General features: G+C 38.3%; 2 pseudogenes; one reads left to right on the forward strand and one right to left on the reverse strand.

Annotated features, from left to right (window-relative positions):
* Positions 1 to 1842: 1842 nt before the first annotated feature.
* LOC101433945 (polycomb protein SUZ12 pseudogene) lies at positions 1843 to 5420 on the reverse strand (annotated as a pseudogene).
* Positions 5421 to 5701: 281 nt separating this feature from the next.
* Positions 5702 to 15572, forward strand: part of LOC139439933 (olfactory receptor 51G2-like) — a 34919-nt pseudogene continuing 25048 nt past the window's right edge.

The raw sequence follows: 15572 nt of genomic DNA on the forward strand, positions 1-15572 counted from the left end.
AAGGGAACATATAGAGAAGCAATTTTTAAAAAATAAATAGAAACAAAGGGACTTTTTCAGCTTTTAATATAAGATGACATAAAAGGTTAACTCAAGAGAAGTAATGTCATTACTATTTGTGAAGGGGATCACCAACATTTTGTGCAAACAATACTAACCTTCTTTTAAGCAATATGAGCATAAATGCTTAAGAAATGATATAAGCAATAATTCTACATCAATAACCCCCTTAAAACGACATAAGCAATAATTCTACATCAACAATGCCCCTTAAATAATCTGCTTTTTTCCTTTTTCTTGCATATGTGCAGAGTGCTAACAAATTAAAGCCAGAGAGAAATGCTTGAGATCCACTATCAAAAGGCATAATGAGAATTTACTATAACTCATTTAGAGAGTTTTCCAATCAAGGAGTCTGTAACGAAAGCTGCGTTTTCTCTCTTTTCAATTTTTTGACATGAAATTCAATGACTAACTGCTTAATACTAGATGACAAAACACATCCATATTATTAAATAGTCTTACAGTTAAACACGTCTTAAAGATATGTAATTCACATATAAACCAGTATTTACATTTTATAAATTTTAAAAGACAGAAAGCTTTTATACTCCTTCGTAAAGAAAATGGGAAACTGCATTTATGAATGATGGTGTGAAATTAAAAATACCTATATTTACAGCAGCATTGATGCTTTACAAATGCAGAATATGAAAATGCAATATCTTTAAGGATAATAAAAAATTAAGGTGATGTTACTCAAGCACAGTGCTTGCAGTGGAATAAAAACCTATTGATGATCATTAATTAGCCAGTAGTGAAATGTGCCAGTAGAGCACATATAACACAGGGCAAAAGGACTTACAGCAATTCAAGTGAGCTTATCTGTACTGGGTATTCTAATCATGAAATACATTACAAAGACATCCTTACAAAACAACAACTACAAAAAAAAGTATAACATTTCCTAGGTCATATTTATAAAACATTGTCCCTCCTTAAAGTGGCATCTTAAAAATCTCAAACTCATTCTTCACTTGATATACAATCATAATGAAAAGATGTGGACAGCGCAGCTGAATTTTCCATGTGATAAATAGAAAAAGAACCAGTAACTGCAAAATGTTCAAATTTAAGATACTCTGGGTGAGCAATGCACTAAAATTATCCATAAAAAACAAGTGGTCAGTAACATCATAAACCAACATGTCATTTCACTGTCAATAATGAAAAAATTATCATCTCCTCAAACTGCATAAGACAAGTGCAATTTTAAAATTGTAAAATGATCTTAATGAAAAATGTCTTACATTTTAGTGTTTCATTCCAAACAGATAAATGATTTCAAATTCAAAGATGAAAGTTGGCTCACAAATACTGATGCAAACATAATTTCACAAAAATCTTCAATTTTTAAAAAAGAGAATCACATTCCAATTTTACCTCCCCAAGAAAATGTCTCACAATTACAAAATAGAAAAACAGCCATTCACAGATGCAAAAAACATTATTATTTAAATATATGAAAAATTTCTAAATTAGCAATTTAATGTATTTCATTTTAGAGGTTAAAAAAAAAACTTTCTTTGAAATATTGCTTTTCATGCTCAAACTTGAGAAATGTTTTAATGACATTAAATAAAACTGAGATAAATAATGCTTACAGAATGAAGTAAAGAGGAACACTGAGAAAAATATCCATGCTGAAATCATTTACTTCATCTAATAGTGCCTGTTTGATGCCTATGAGTTAAAGCAAGAACAAAAATACAACACTTCCTAGAAGCTGAATCCCCTAAAATGTAATTTCAGTGTTTTCCCATAACATGGGGTCAGGTCTTTTTAGACTTTTTGTTTTTTGCTCTGTTACGAAACTCCTGAGACACCATCTGTATTAGTCAGCCAAAGGTGTGCTGATGCAAAATACCAGAAATTGGCTGGTTTTTTAAAAAGGGTATTTATTTGGGGTAGGAGCTTACAGGTACCAGGCCATAAAGCATAAGTTACTTCCCTCACCAAAGTCTATTTTCACATGTTGGACCAAAATGGTTGCTGACGTCTGCAAGGGTTAAGGCTTCCTGGGTTCCTCCGTTCCTGGGGCTTGCTTTTTTTCCCTCTGTGAGCTTACTCTCCAGGACTCCAGCTTAAGGCTTCAGGATCAAACTCCAACATCAAAACTCCAACATCAAAACACTTAATGGAAAGGAGAAATGAGTTTATATGGCTACGAGTTTCTAAAAAAGAGTCTGGAGGCTGGCAGAAGGATTGCCCTCATGCACAACTGAGCAGAGTCAGAGAGACAGATAAAGCAGATACAACCTCCAGATATTGGTTTCTTTGAGGGCTAAAGAGACCCATGGGAGTTATGGTCATGGCCGATGGGGTTAACTACCAGGGCAGATGGCCCCTCTCTGGAAATGGTGTTTATGTGTGATGAATCTGGACTCAGATGGGATCTCCCTTCATAAGACTTTCATGCTAATGTGCTGGAGGTGCAGTTAATGTTGGGGTTTAAGATATATTTAGGGGATTTGAATCTCTGGACTGACAATGTGATAGCCAGGTCCTGAGCCTCAACAGACTCCAGCACCTACAATCTGATCTATTGGACTTACCACACTCAGCTAAGATAGAGTTGAAGAAGGACAACCACCACACCATGGAGCCTAGAGTGATTACAACTGAAAATGGGAGGATGGCAGCCAGCATCCATGTGGAATCTGAGCCTCCTCTTGACATAGAGGTGCAATGGACACAACCAATCCAATGTCCACATAGAAGAGGTGGCATTGGATTGGGAAAAGTGGACATGGTGGATGATGGGTATGGGGAAAGGCAGGAAGAGATGAGAGGTGGAGGCGTCTTTGGGACATGGAGCTGCCCTGGATGGTGCTTCAGAGGTAATCACCGGACATTGTAAATCCTCACAGGGCCCACTGGATGGAATGGAGGAGAGTATGGGCCATGATTTGGACCATTGTCTATGAGGTGCAGAGGTGCCCAAAGATGTACTTACCAAATCCAATGGATGTGTCATGATGATGGGAACGAGTGTTGTTGGGGTGGGGAGAGGGGGGGTGGGGGGGTGGGGTTGAATGGGACCTCACATGTATATTTTTAATGTAATATTATTACAAAGTCAATAAAAAAAAATTAAAAAAAAAAACAAAAAAAACCACTTAAATCTATCATTTGCCATGCCTTTTATCTGTGAGTCCCCACCCCCTTTGGTGAGTGACTAAACACCCTACTGGCACAAGAGTTTTACATAATTACTTAATCAAGTAAACCTATGAATCCAATATAGTCTAATATGCTCAGAGGAAAAGCTCAGTTTACAAACAATCCAAAATTTCTTTTAGGAATTCATCAATAATATCACACTGCTGCATCGTCTATTTTCAAAGCGTTCTCTTCTGAGTTAATTTCACTAAATACATTTGCTGTCCCGTTTTAATTCATGATTTCTTCATTTGCAGGGGAAGTAGATTCTCCTTTTTCTACTTTTTGTTGCATTTCACAGAGCTTGGTAACAGCTTTATTTTGTTGATATTATGCTAATAAGGTTAAAGTTATTCATGCTGACTTAATGAAGCATGAAGTTTTGTCATAAATTCTTCTTAATTATTTATTGTCCATAATTTTCTACAAATAGCATACAGGCAAGATTCATTTGATTTTGAGCAATAAACCCATGCTTCATGCATGGAGATTCCATAATTTCATCATTCTTCCCTTCATTAACAGAAAATTTTTCAATTTGTGCACGGTGTTTTTTTTCTCTTAGCCATTCGGGATTTTTTAAATTTTCACTACTTTCATTTCTTGAGGAGGGAGAGGTAAGCAGTTATCACTATGAAAATATAGACAATTGTGTCCACTTCTGTATATTCGCGCTGTTCCACTTCTTCATCTTTGGATTCAAGAAATTCAACATGCTTGCTTTTGTTCATTTTGGCCTGCACACTAGAATGTGCATGATAGGTGTTCTCTTTACTGGTCCATGGTGACTAAAGGCAAATCCAGGCTGGCCATGAATATCCTGAGGATTTCCTGCAAAGGGGCCATTATAACATTCACTGATAGAAGTATCTATCTTAGCACCTTTTGTATGACAAACATAATTGAAGGTAAATCTTCTATGGTGGAATTTAAGATGATTGAATAAACTTTAAAGTTTGTGATAGTTCAGGGTATACCAACAGCAATGCAAGTCATCTCTTACTTTAGTTTGTTGTCTTGTGTTATTTTTATAAAGGAACTGATAAAATATTCATAATTTTTGCCGGTTTTCATATGAAGTATCTCTTTCTTTTCTTCTTTGTAGATCTGTAGCCAATGATTCTTTCACAGGAATAGTTTGAGTAGGTTTAACTGAACCAGACTTGCTTTCTTGATAGAGACTGTCTGAATTTCTAGTGGTGAGAGACTTAGCAATAGGAGCTGTAGATTTATCACTGATCTCTCCTGTCCAGCAAAGAGTGAACTGCAATTGAGCTCCTTGAGACAGTGTTTCAAATGGAGGCAGCCTCTTCCCATCAAGAATAGTTTCCTATATTGTTCTTTTCTTGCTTATTGGGCATTCTACCATTTCCTATGCGGCTCCTTTATATTCCCCATCTAAAAACTGTAAGTACCTCTTTTTATCAAATACTGTCATTTGTGAAATGAATGTCTTTTTCCTTTACTTCTAGCTGGAGGTTCTTAATTGGCATTAATATTTTCATTCGTTTCTCCATTAATCATTCCATTAAACTCTCCTTCCCAGACAAGTCATTCTTAATAGCAAGGAGCAAGACTTCACTAACTTCACTATGTGGCTGTTACGAAGTTCAAATTCACTACTGGAAACTGCAAGGGACCAGAAATTTCCAGGTTTTGTTTGATTGAGGTCAGGATTGAAAGGCACCTCCTTTTTACCTGTGGGAACTTCCTTATTGGACAACTTACCTCCTTTATTTATTTATTTACTTTTGGTGGCAATTTTTTACAAGCAGAACTTCCAGAGTAAAAGAATTTTGTTAATTTTCTCAGTTTTGTGATGGCTTATTTTTACGAAAGAAACCACTAAATAAAAGCTGCAGGTGAGCTGACAAGCTATGAGAATCTTGTTCTCCTTTCATTTTCTCTACTTTTGATAACATGTCATCTTTAAATGTTTTCTATTTGATGTTTGTCTTGGAGTTTTGATAAGACATACGAGTTCTGTGCAAAAATACTGGTGTTATGACATGTTGAGTTCCAAGAAATCTATAGATCTGTGTTGATTTCTCAAAGGCCTGGAGGAGGAGCTTGTGGTCGGCGTGGATGTGCTCCATTTCGGCTTCTTCACCCGTTAACAGCGCGGGTCCCTCGCTGCAGCCGTGGTGGAGGAGTCACAGTTACCTGCCGCCACCGCCGAAGTTGCCACCCGAGGCCATCACGGTTCCTCCCTCCTCCTGCCACCTGCCAGCTACCTGCCGGGCAGCCCGGAGAGTAAGCACCTGCAATACCCACCGCTCGCCCCAGCAGGCTCCAGGGGACCAAGGTGGGAAGGAGGAGGGAAGGGAAGACAGGAGGGAAAAAACAACACCGCGCACTAGTCTTCTTTTAAGACAAGGAGTGGTCCAACTGTATGAGGATGGCCTTTATTCAGATTACTGGAGGCCTTATAGTGAGAAAGAAACTGGAAGCCAGAGTTGAGAGAAAGCCATGAGAAGGGATGAGAAGCCGGAATTTAGAACCGGTAAAAGGAGGGAAAGGACATCACCTTGTGACTGGAAACCCAAGCAACCTGCAGATTGCTGGTCGACCAAACCACTTCTGACCCAGGAAAGAAGCAAGACTTCTAGCATCTGATCTATGAGCCAATAACTTCCTTTCCTGGTATTTTTCACAGACGTTCAGAAAAACTAAGAGAGTCCTTAACAGGGTTATATTTAATAGTAATGATCAAATGAACTCCCTTTCCTTGTTCATACTTTTGAATCCATGCTTCTTCCACCAAAAATAACATAATTTATAGGAAATTTTAGAGCAGGGATCATAAATTATCGATCATCTGTGTCACCTACTGATCTTACCATAATAGTTGGTGGATTTTAGGAGATGAATAAATTTTCAATATCTATTTCTCTCTACTTTGTATTGGTCTGTCTTTTTGTCTATATATGAAAGAGTTCTTGGTCACAGTTGCTGCTGTTTATTTCTCCTTTATCAGTTTTGTCTACATCAATCTTATTTTTATTTGTTTAAATATTTTGCCTGTATTGTTCTTTTATTAGGTTTTTGTTTTGTCTTTTTTTGAGATACCAGAGCCAGGGATTGAACCTGGGCCCTTATATGTGGAAGCCAGTGCTCCACCACTGAGCCACATCAGGTCCCCTGAGTTTGTTCTTTTGTTTGTTTGTGTTTGTTTGTTTGCTTTTTTTGTTTACTTTTGTTTTTAGGATGCACTGGTGGCGGAACCCGGGACCTCCCATGTGGGAAGCAGGCAATTAACCGCTTGAGCCACATCTGCTCCCCTCTATTGTTTTTTTTTTTTGTTTTTTTTTTTAATTTTTTAATTTTTTATTGACTTTGTAATAATATTACATTAAAAATATATATGTGAGGTCCCATTCAACCCCACCCCCCCACCCCCCCTCTCCCCCCCCCCCAACAACACTCGTTCCCATCATCATGACACATCCATTGGATTTGGTAAGTACATCTTTGGGCACCTCTGCACCTCATATACATTGGTTCACATCATGGCCCATACTCTCCTCTATTCCATCATGTAGGCCCTGTGAGGATTTACAATGTCCGGTGATTACCTCTGAAGCACCATCCAGGGCAGCTCCATGTCCCGAAGACGCCTCCACCTCTCATCTCTTCCTGCCTTTCCCCATTGTTTTTTAATCAAGAAGTAGGATGTAATATAAAGAACATATATTGATTTCAGAAATAGAGGTTGAGAATTGTTCTTAGCCACCAACAATTGAACAAGTGACTTCTCCTAACTGGGTTGCCATCATTTCATTCCTTTAGTGACTGTGGATTTTGTTCTGCTTATCTTCTAAAGTAATGGGGGATAAATGCCAATTTGGGAGTTATAAATAGCTACTGGCCACAGTTGTTAAGGGTTAACTGTACATGTTAGATAACACTACATAGAAAATTCATGAACAGGTCCTGTTGTTTTTTAGTGGCATATTTTTTTCCAGAAATTTATGAAAGCATATTTGTTGTGTGAAAATGTGACACATTTTGTGACCAGAAAAGTAGTCTGGTTTTGGGGATGCAAAGCATTTGTGGGTATTTGATCCAAATATGTCCTCTCTTGATTATTATCTGACACACACAATTACAACTCATTCATTTTATTCCCATTTTATGCATAGATCTATCTTATTATTACTGCATCACAATAGTCATATTTGCTTTTCTGTTCTTATTTTCTTATAACTCTCACCAAAACCTGCCATATGTGTAGATGTGTGGGTAGAAACCGTGTCTTAGTAAATTTATATCCCTAGCAGTAGTAATATATATTTGTGGTATCATTTTAGAATAGTCAATTCTTTTTCAGAATATGAGAAAAATAAATGAGGTAGATGAAACCCAAAGGATGCATTAAGTATAGATAGTGAATAAACAAGTAATTAGTGAGATACATGCAGAATGAATGACATTTTTTTTGAAGATTTATTTATTTATTTCTCTCCCCTTCCCCCGCGCCAACCGGGTTGTCTGTTCTGTTTCTATTTGCTGCATCTTCTTTGTCCACTTCTGTTGTTGTCAGCAGCACGGGAATCTGTGTTTCTTTTGGTTGCGTCATCTTGTTGTGGCAGTTCTCCGTGTGCGCAGACCATTCCTGGGCAGGCTGCACTTTCGTACTGGGCAACTCTCCTTATGGGGCGCACTCCTTGCGCGTGAGATTCCCCTACACGGGGGACACCCCTGTGTGGCAGGGCACTCCTTGCATGCATCAGCACTGTGCATGGGCCAGCTCCACATGGGACAAGGAAGCCTTGGGTTTGAACCGCGGACCTCCCATGTGGTAGACAGAGGCCCTAACCGCTGGGCCAAGTCTGCCGCCAGAATGAATGACATTTGCTAAGAATAGATAACAGAGCAAACAAGTACCTTGTGAGACATCTGAGTTCCTAAGTTATGTTAAATATAGACAGTAGGTAATTTGCCAAACAATAGGACATGTTAAAGATAGTATACAGGCATTGTGTGAAAGATTTAAAAAATGTTATTTAAGATATAAAGGGATGAATAAAACAAGTCATAAGGTAAGATTATGCCATGCTTAAATCAGCCACACACTCATGGCATCACTCATGGTACCATTCTGGTACCACACTAACTCGGCACAAAAGAATGCAGGTAAAACCTGGTTGGTATCCAGCAGTGTTACTGGTAAGTTAGAGTTGTGATTATGTGGACATGATGCTATGTATCTGACAGAGCAAATGTGAATGTGGTTTCCGTATACCTTGCATTTGTTTGGTTCCCTTGCTCAAACCTCAATTCTGGTCCTTTTAATCATCACATTAGCCCAAAGAAAGGACATATGGATATTTCACAGCCCAGGGTTCAGATGGTTGTACCTTCTACTCTACTTGCACTGTATTGTAGTTATTTTAACCTACTTTCTCTCTTTCATCTTACTTCTCACTATTTGTTTTAAAGTGACTAAATGATGAATCAACTTTACTACTTGACTTTTCTAAACATGTTCTCATTTTCAAGTTTTCCTATTATGTCTACCTTCAGTGGAACCTACTACCAGCCACCCTTCTTCCTTCTTTTAGACACTAGAGGGCTGGAACAGGCCCATGCCTGGGTATCCATCCCATTGCACATCATGTATGTGATTGTCATCCTTGGGAACAGTATCATCATTCACAGGATATGCAGGAACCCACCCTTAATGAGCCCAAATATGTATTCCTGTCCATGTTGGCAACCACCAACACAGGCATGTCAGCATCCACGCTACCTCTGTACTTAGTGTCTTTCTTCTCAGACCCCCAGAGATAGAGTTCCATGACTTCTGGGCTGTTTTTCATCCATATCTTCTCTTCCTTGGAGTCATCCATCCTGCTGGTAATGTCCTCTGACTACTTTAGGGCCATCTGCCACACATTGTGCTACTCTGTGGTCCTAATCCACTCCCCCTTACTCAAATGGAGCTGGTTGCTCTGGCCCATGGAGTGGAACTGATGCTGAAGACCCTCTTGATAATCCTGCTCAAACAGGACATTGCTCTATTCCACTCATTCTGTTCCTACCCTGATGTGGCAAATCTAGCATGTGAGTCTATTCATGTGACCTCATCTATGGACTAGCCTTGGTTCTCTGCTCCTTCGGTGTTGACTCTGTCTTACTGTTCTGTCCTATGCCCTTACCTTGGGACAATCTTATACATTGCATCCACAGAGAGAAAACTTCAAGCACTTAACACTTGTGTCTCCCATGTTTACACTGGGTTATTTTCTATGTCCCACTTATTGCCCTGACACTGATGCAGAGGCTAGGCAGGTACTACTCTCTTCTTTCTCATATCACCTTGTCAAATATTTTTTCTTTTCCTAAGACCTGTCCTAACCCATTAATGTACATTGTGGAAATAAAAAAGTTTAGAAGTGTGCTGTGTAGACAGTTTGCATTTAATATGGTATAAAATAGCAAAGAGAGGGCTCTTTGAGGAACTGATTAAAAGGTACCAGAGATGGCAAAAGGAGAAGAAATAGGCATTCATTTCCTGTGTGAAGTATTCCCTTTGATACATTTGTGCATCTTTTCAGTACAACCTTTCTGGACATATGAGAATACATACTAGTTTTAAATATTATGCTAGGAAAGAAAATTTTTAAGCTGTTTAAAAATTTACTCTGTGCTTTTCATTCCTAGAGTTCTTTTAATTTACTTTAAAACCTCCTATTTCAATTCAATAGCCATGCAAATATTTTCTATATAATAATCCCTTATACATATATATACATACATATGTATATATAAAGGCCAAATCTGATTAAAATAAAATATTTACCCAGTATGCAAATATTTTTAATCTTTGGGAAGTAAGAAATAGTGTAGGGATAAATAGTCTCAGTTGGATAAAAAAGTTTATTTTTCCCAATTTTTATTTAAATTACTTTTGTGTTTTATAATTTGTATTCTGTAATCATCCTAATCAAAGTTTCATCTAAACTTAAAATTCAGTGAGGTATTAAAACAAAATCACAGAAAGCATGTGCCTAAAATTTGCTCCTCTATGTAATGTATACTTGCATTCATCAAGTTTTATCAATTTGGATTTTACATTTAGCTGAATATAAGCATAAACCATTCAAACAGAAATAAGGATTTTGTAACATATCAACTACATCATTCAGGGAAAATAGTGACATAGGCTCTCTATGCTTCAGTAGTCTCAGAAATAATGGTATCTACTTACCATTTATAATTATTACATATAATATAAATTATTATATGATATGTTTATAACAGTGCCTTTCCACATTGTAATGCTCAATAAATATTAACCATTACTTTTATTAGCAATTTTTTATCATCTTTTTTTTAAAGATACATAGATAGCAAAAATGTAACATTAAAAAATATAGGAGGTTCCCATATACCCCACACCCCCCATACAGACTCCTCCCACATTAACAACCTCTTTCATCATTGTGGCACGTTCATTGCATTTGAGGAATACATTTTCGAGCACTGCTACACAGCATGGATGATAGTTTACGTTGTAGTTTACACTCTCCTCCAGTCCATTCAGTGCATTATGGTAGGATATATAATGTCCTGCATCTATCCCTGCCAGGCATTGAAGAACAAATACCTACTAAATATGTCAGACTTAAAAATTAGATTGATTACCTGAATATCTGATATGAATGAAGTAAATCAAGTTGTCCAGAGAGTCAGAGTCTAGAAGATAGGCTTACAGGAAAAACGGGGGAGAAAAAGATTACTAACCATTATTAACTCAAGTGAAAAATTATAATAAAAGTCAAAGACCAAACAGGATTTAAAGATAAATATAAAAGAATAAATTCTTCTAAAATTCAGATGGTGAGTAATAAGGTGACCAGAGAATAATATATTTGTTCTCTAGTTCATAGATAGAGTTTCTTCACTATATAGATTTTCCTAAAATGCATGTGTTTGAAAATGTACAAAAGAATTCATACTAGGTTAGCCTATATTGAAATTTACCTTAAAGCCTTCCATTTCAATCCAAATATTCATGCAAATATTTTCTATATAATATTATTTATCTGCCCATTCTGCCTTTGCACATCAGTAATAGACATCAAATTTTTTATGCACACTTATGATGCCTCCAAATTAATTATCACAGAGCAGAACCAGATACTACATCTATTACTCCATCAATTTTTAAAAAAAGATTTATTTATTTATTTGTTTCTCTCCCCTCCTCCTCCTCCCCCCCCCCCGCCCCACCCCAGTTGTCAGTTGTCCGTGTCTATTTGCTACTGTCGTCTTTTTTGTCCGCTTCTGTTGTTGTCAGTGGCATGGGACTCTGTGTTTCTCTTTGTTGCATCATCTTGTTGTGTCAGCTCTCCGTGTGTGCGGCACCATTCTTGGGCAGGCTGCACTTTCTTTCGCACTGGGCGGCTCTCCTTATGGAGTGCACTTCTTGAGTGTGGGGGTCCCCTACACGGAGGACACCCCTGCATGGCTTGGCACTCCTTGCGTGCATCAGCACTGAGCATGGACCAGCTCCGCACGGGTCAAGGAGGCCCGGGGTTTGAACCGCTGACTGCCTATGTGGTAGATGGACGCCCTAACCACTGGGCCAAGTCCGCTTCCTCCATCTATTTTTAATCACAGTATCTAGACATTAATGCATGAATCTTTAATTTATCGATTTACCAGTCATGTATACCTCTTCTAACATTTCTCCCTTTGCTCTTTGTTACCCACATATTTCCTCTGTCCCTCCTTGTTTTGCATCTCTACACAATCATTTTGATAATTAACCATGGGTCAAACGTTAGGTAGACAGATGAATCAGACAAAGATGCCATTCTTTATGGACTTGCTGTTTAGTGAAAGAGAAAAGGCAAGAATAAATTTACCATAACATAGGAAAAAATTAAATAAATAGCTCAAATCTTCCTATTTGTTAGAATATGCCTTTAAACTGACTTAATTTTATTCACAAATAAAGAAATGCCAACCAAAGAGGCTTATGTAAAATATGGAATTTATTGGCGTACATGCCTGGGAAGGATACTAGGATACTTCACAGGATTAAAAGAGGGTCATCAGACCCCATAGCTTAATGACTCAGCAGTGTAACAACTCTTTCTCTCTGAAGTGATGCCTCATATCTGCTTCAATTTTTGCTTTTTATTCATTTTTTCCTATTATAGTTGGGCTTCCTCCATATAGATAAGGAAAATTGTGATCACAAGTGGTTTAGTATCCTTCTAATGTTAGAGACATTAAAACAAAAATCTTTCATACTAGGTCCAACATAAAAATTCCAGTTTGCCAGTATCTGTAGCTAAAATCTGAGAAGAAAGATGTATTATAACATATAGGAGACGACAGACTTAACATATAGGAGACGACAGACTGATAATGTAAACCATAATGTAAAACATAGGAGAACTAAAAATGTAAAGAACTGTGTATCCTAAAGTATGCACCATAATATAAGCACAGATATTACCATGTTAGAAAGCTAATATCTCAGACTCTGTACATCACCTTAAGTAAATATGATGTGAATAGGGTGTAAGAGTATCGCTGTGGAAGGAAAAAGGTGTTGTGGTGAATGTATGGGAATGTTGTATATTATATCTATGCATTGCTGTGGTCTAGGACTCCTACGAAGAAACGCTGAATAATTAGGGGGGGGGGGAAAGGATAGGATGTGGAATTTTTTCAAGTCAACATTCTTTATCTAAGTTGTTTATCTAACTTTATCCAAGTTCTTTATCTATCCTTTAAACCCATCGCTATATGCCATTCCCTAGTAAGGGACCATGACATTATATTGGGCTTCAAATTTCGGGGAGTTCTGGATCACAGAGGTTTCAACAATGGCAATGGAGGGATACTGGTATGGGATACCAATGACAGGTGATATATGGCTGACAGGGAGCTGTACAGAACATATGTCCAGGGTGCATGGTAATGATTGGATATACTCATAGTGGCAACAATTAAAAACCCAGCAGGGGGGGTACTGGGTTCCTGGCCAGTGGTGCTCTGTCGTGGTCCCTAGGGGAGCAGCGATAGTCTCCCAGGTACAGCGGCGGGGACCGGGAGGGAGTGAGGGTTCAACAGTGAGCCCCTGATGCTAATGACTATGCTTGTGAGCTGATAAACCTAAAATAAGAACAAGGCCTAGAGCAACATTGTGCCTGGGAATTTCCTCCTGTCAGCCTTCATGTTACTCAAATGTGGCCAGTCTCGAAGCCAAACTCAGCATGTAAATGCAATGCCTTCCTTCCAGCGTGGGACATGACACCCGGGGATGAGCCTCCCTGGCAACGAGGGACCACTATCAAATACCAACTGATGATGCAACTGGAAAAGGACCTTATATGGAAGGTTCAATGCGGATCAGCAGAATATCCATGTCTACATAAAAAAACATGACTTTAAAATGCTGTTTGACCTAAAGTAAGGGGGAAATGGAAAAGAGAAATGAGTCTATATGGCTACGAGTTTCTAAAAAAGAGTCTGGAGGCTGGCAGAAGGATTGTCCTCATGCACAACTGAGCAGAGTCAGAGAGACAGATAAAGCAGATACAACCCCCAGATATTGGTTCCTATGAAGGCTAAAGAGACCCATGAGAGTTATGGTCATGGCCGATGGGGTTTACTACCAGGGCAGATGGCCCCTCTCTGGAAATGGTGTTTATGTGTGATGAATCTGGACTCAGATGGGATCTCCCTTCATAAGACTTTCATACTAATCTGCTGGAGGTGCAGTTAACGTTGGGGTTTAAGATATAGTTAGGGGATTTGAATCTCTGGACTGATAATGTGATAGCCAGGTCCTGAGCCTCAACAGACTCCAGCACCTACAATCTGATTTATTGGACTTACCACACTCAGCTAAGATGGAGTTGAAGAAGGACAATCACCACACCATGGAGCCTAGAGTGATTACAACTGAAAATGGGAGGATGGCAGCCAGCATCCATGTGGAATCTGAGCCTCCTCTTGACATAGAGGTGCAATGGACACAACCAATCCAATATCCACATAGAAGAGGTGGCATTGGATTGGGAAAAGTGGACATGGTGGACGATGGGTATGGGGAAGGGCAGGAAGAGATGAGAGGTGGGGGCATATTTGGGACGTGGAGCTGCCCTGGATGGCGCCTCGGGGGTGATCACCGGACATCGTGGATCCTCACAGGGCCCACTGGATGGAATAGAGGAGAGTATGGGCCATGATGTGGACCATTGTCTATGAGGTGCAGAGGTGCCCAAAGATGTACTTACCAAATCCAATGGATGTGTCATGATGATGGGAACGAGTGTTGTTGGGGGGGGAGAGGGGGGGGTGGGGGGGTGGGGTTGAATGGGACCTCACATATATATTTTTAATGTAATATTATTACAAAGTCAATAAAAAAATAAATAAAAAAAAAAAGAAAGATGTATTAGAATTATTAAATTGTTTGTACCACCAAAACCACACAGAAAAGTGAGGAGTTCCCCTTTAAAGAAATTATTAGCTATCTTCAAAAAATTGGTTAAATTGCTAATCCATGGCCCATGGTTATCTATATTCATGGTTAGAAAAGTCAGAGTTAAGAGGCTTCTGAATGGAAAAATTTACTATAAAGATAAAGATTAAATTGGACCTTAAAAGATGTTAAAACATTTTTTTAAATGTTCATTGTGCTTCTCAAAAAGTCTCTCATTAATTGCAAAGATTGCATTTTTAAAAGGTGAACTCCTCTATACCATTAATGTCTAAGCAATCACAGGTAAATGAATGCATTGGGAATTTAGATAAATTTTAAGCTTCCAGTTTTTCTCCTCATGGTCCTTCTTTCTCAATCTTCCAGGAAGCTGTTCCTAACAAACCCAGTTCTCACTGGCTTTCTTTACTCTGCAGTCATATGGTAATACTAACTAAGCCCCATTTTCTCACTAATTATATTCCATTAAGGAATTTCACTCATTTGCTGTTCCAAAAATTCCAACTGATTGTCAGTAGTAGAGTGTAAACTATGTCAATACTCTATTCTACTGTGTGACTCTGATACCTACTAAATATGTCAGACTTAAAAATTAGATTGATTACCTGAGTATCATTTAGGAATCCAACCAAGACTTTCTCAAAGTAGCTTGGCATTCTTGCTAATGATACCACATGCTAATTAATTCAATGGGCACTTAAATCTATTTGCCTTATTCCCTGATTCCAGCAGGAGATTCTTCAATTACTGATGACTGTAAATGCACAAGAGTAAACCCAAGAAGAGAAGGAACTTATTCATTTTTCCTCTTTGTTAAGTTTAGAGAAGGAAAATAGTCAAGACACTAGGCATTGTGGACAATGAAAGGCCTAGGTCAGTC

This window comes from Dasypus novemcinctus, chromosome 10, assembly GCF_030445035.2.
Source record: "Dasypus novemcinctus isolate mDasNov1 chromosome 10, mDasNov1.1.hap2, whole genome shotgun sequence".
In the NCBI taxonomy this organism is placed as follows: Eukaryota; Metazoa; Chordata; class Mammalia; order Cingulata; family Dasypodidae; genus Dasypus; species Dasypus novemcinctus.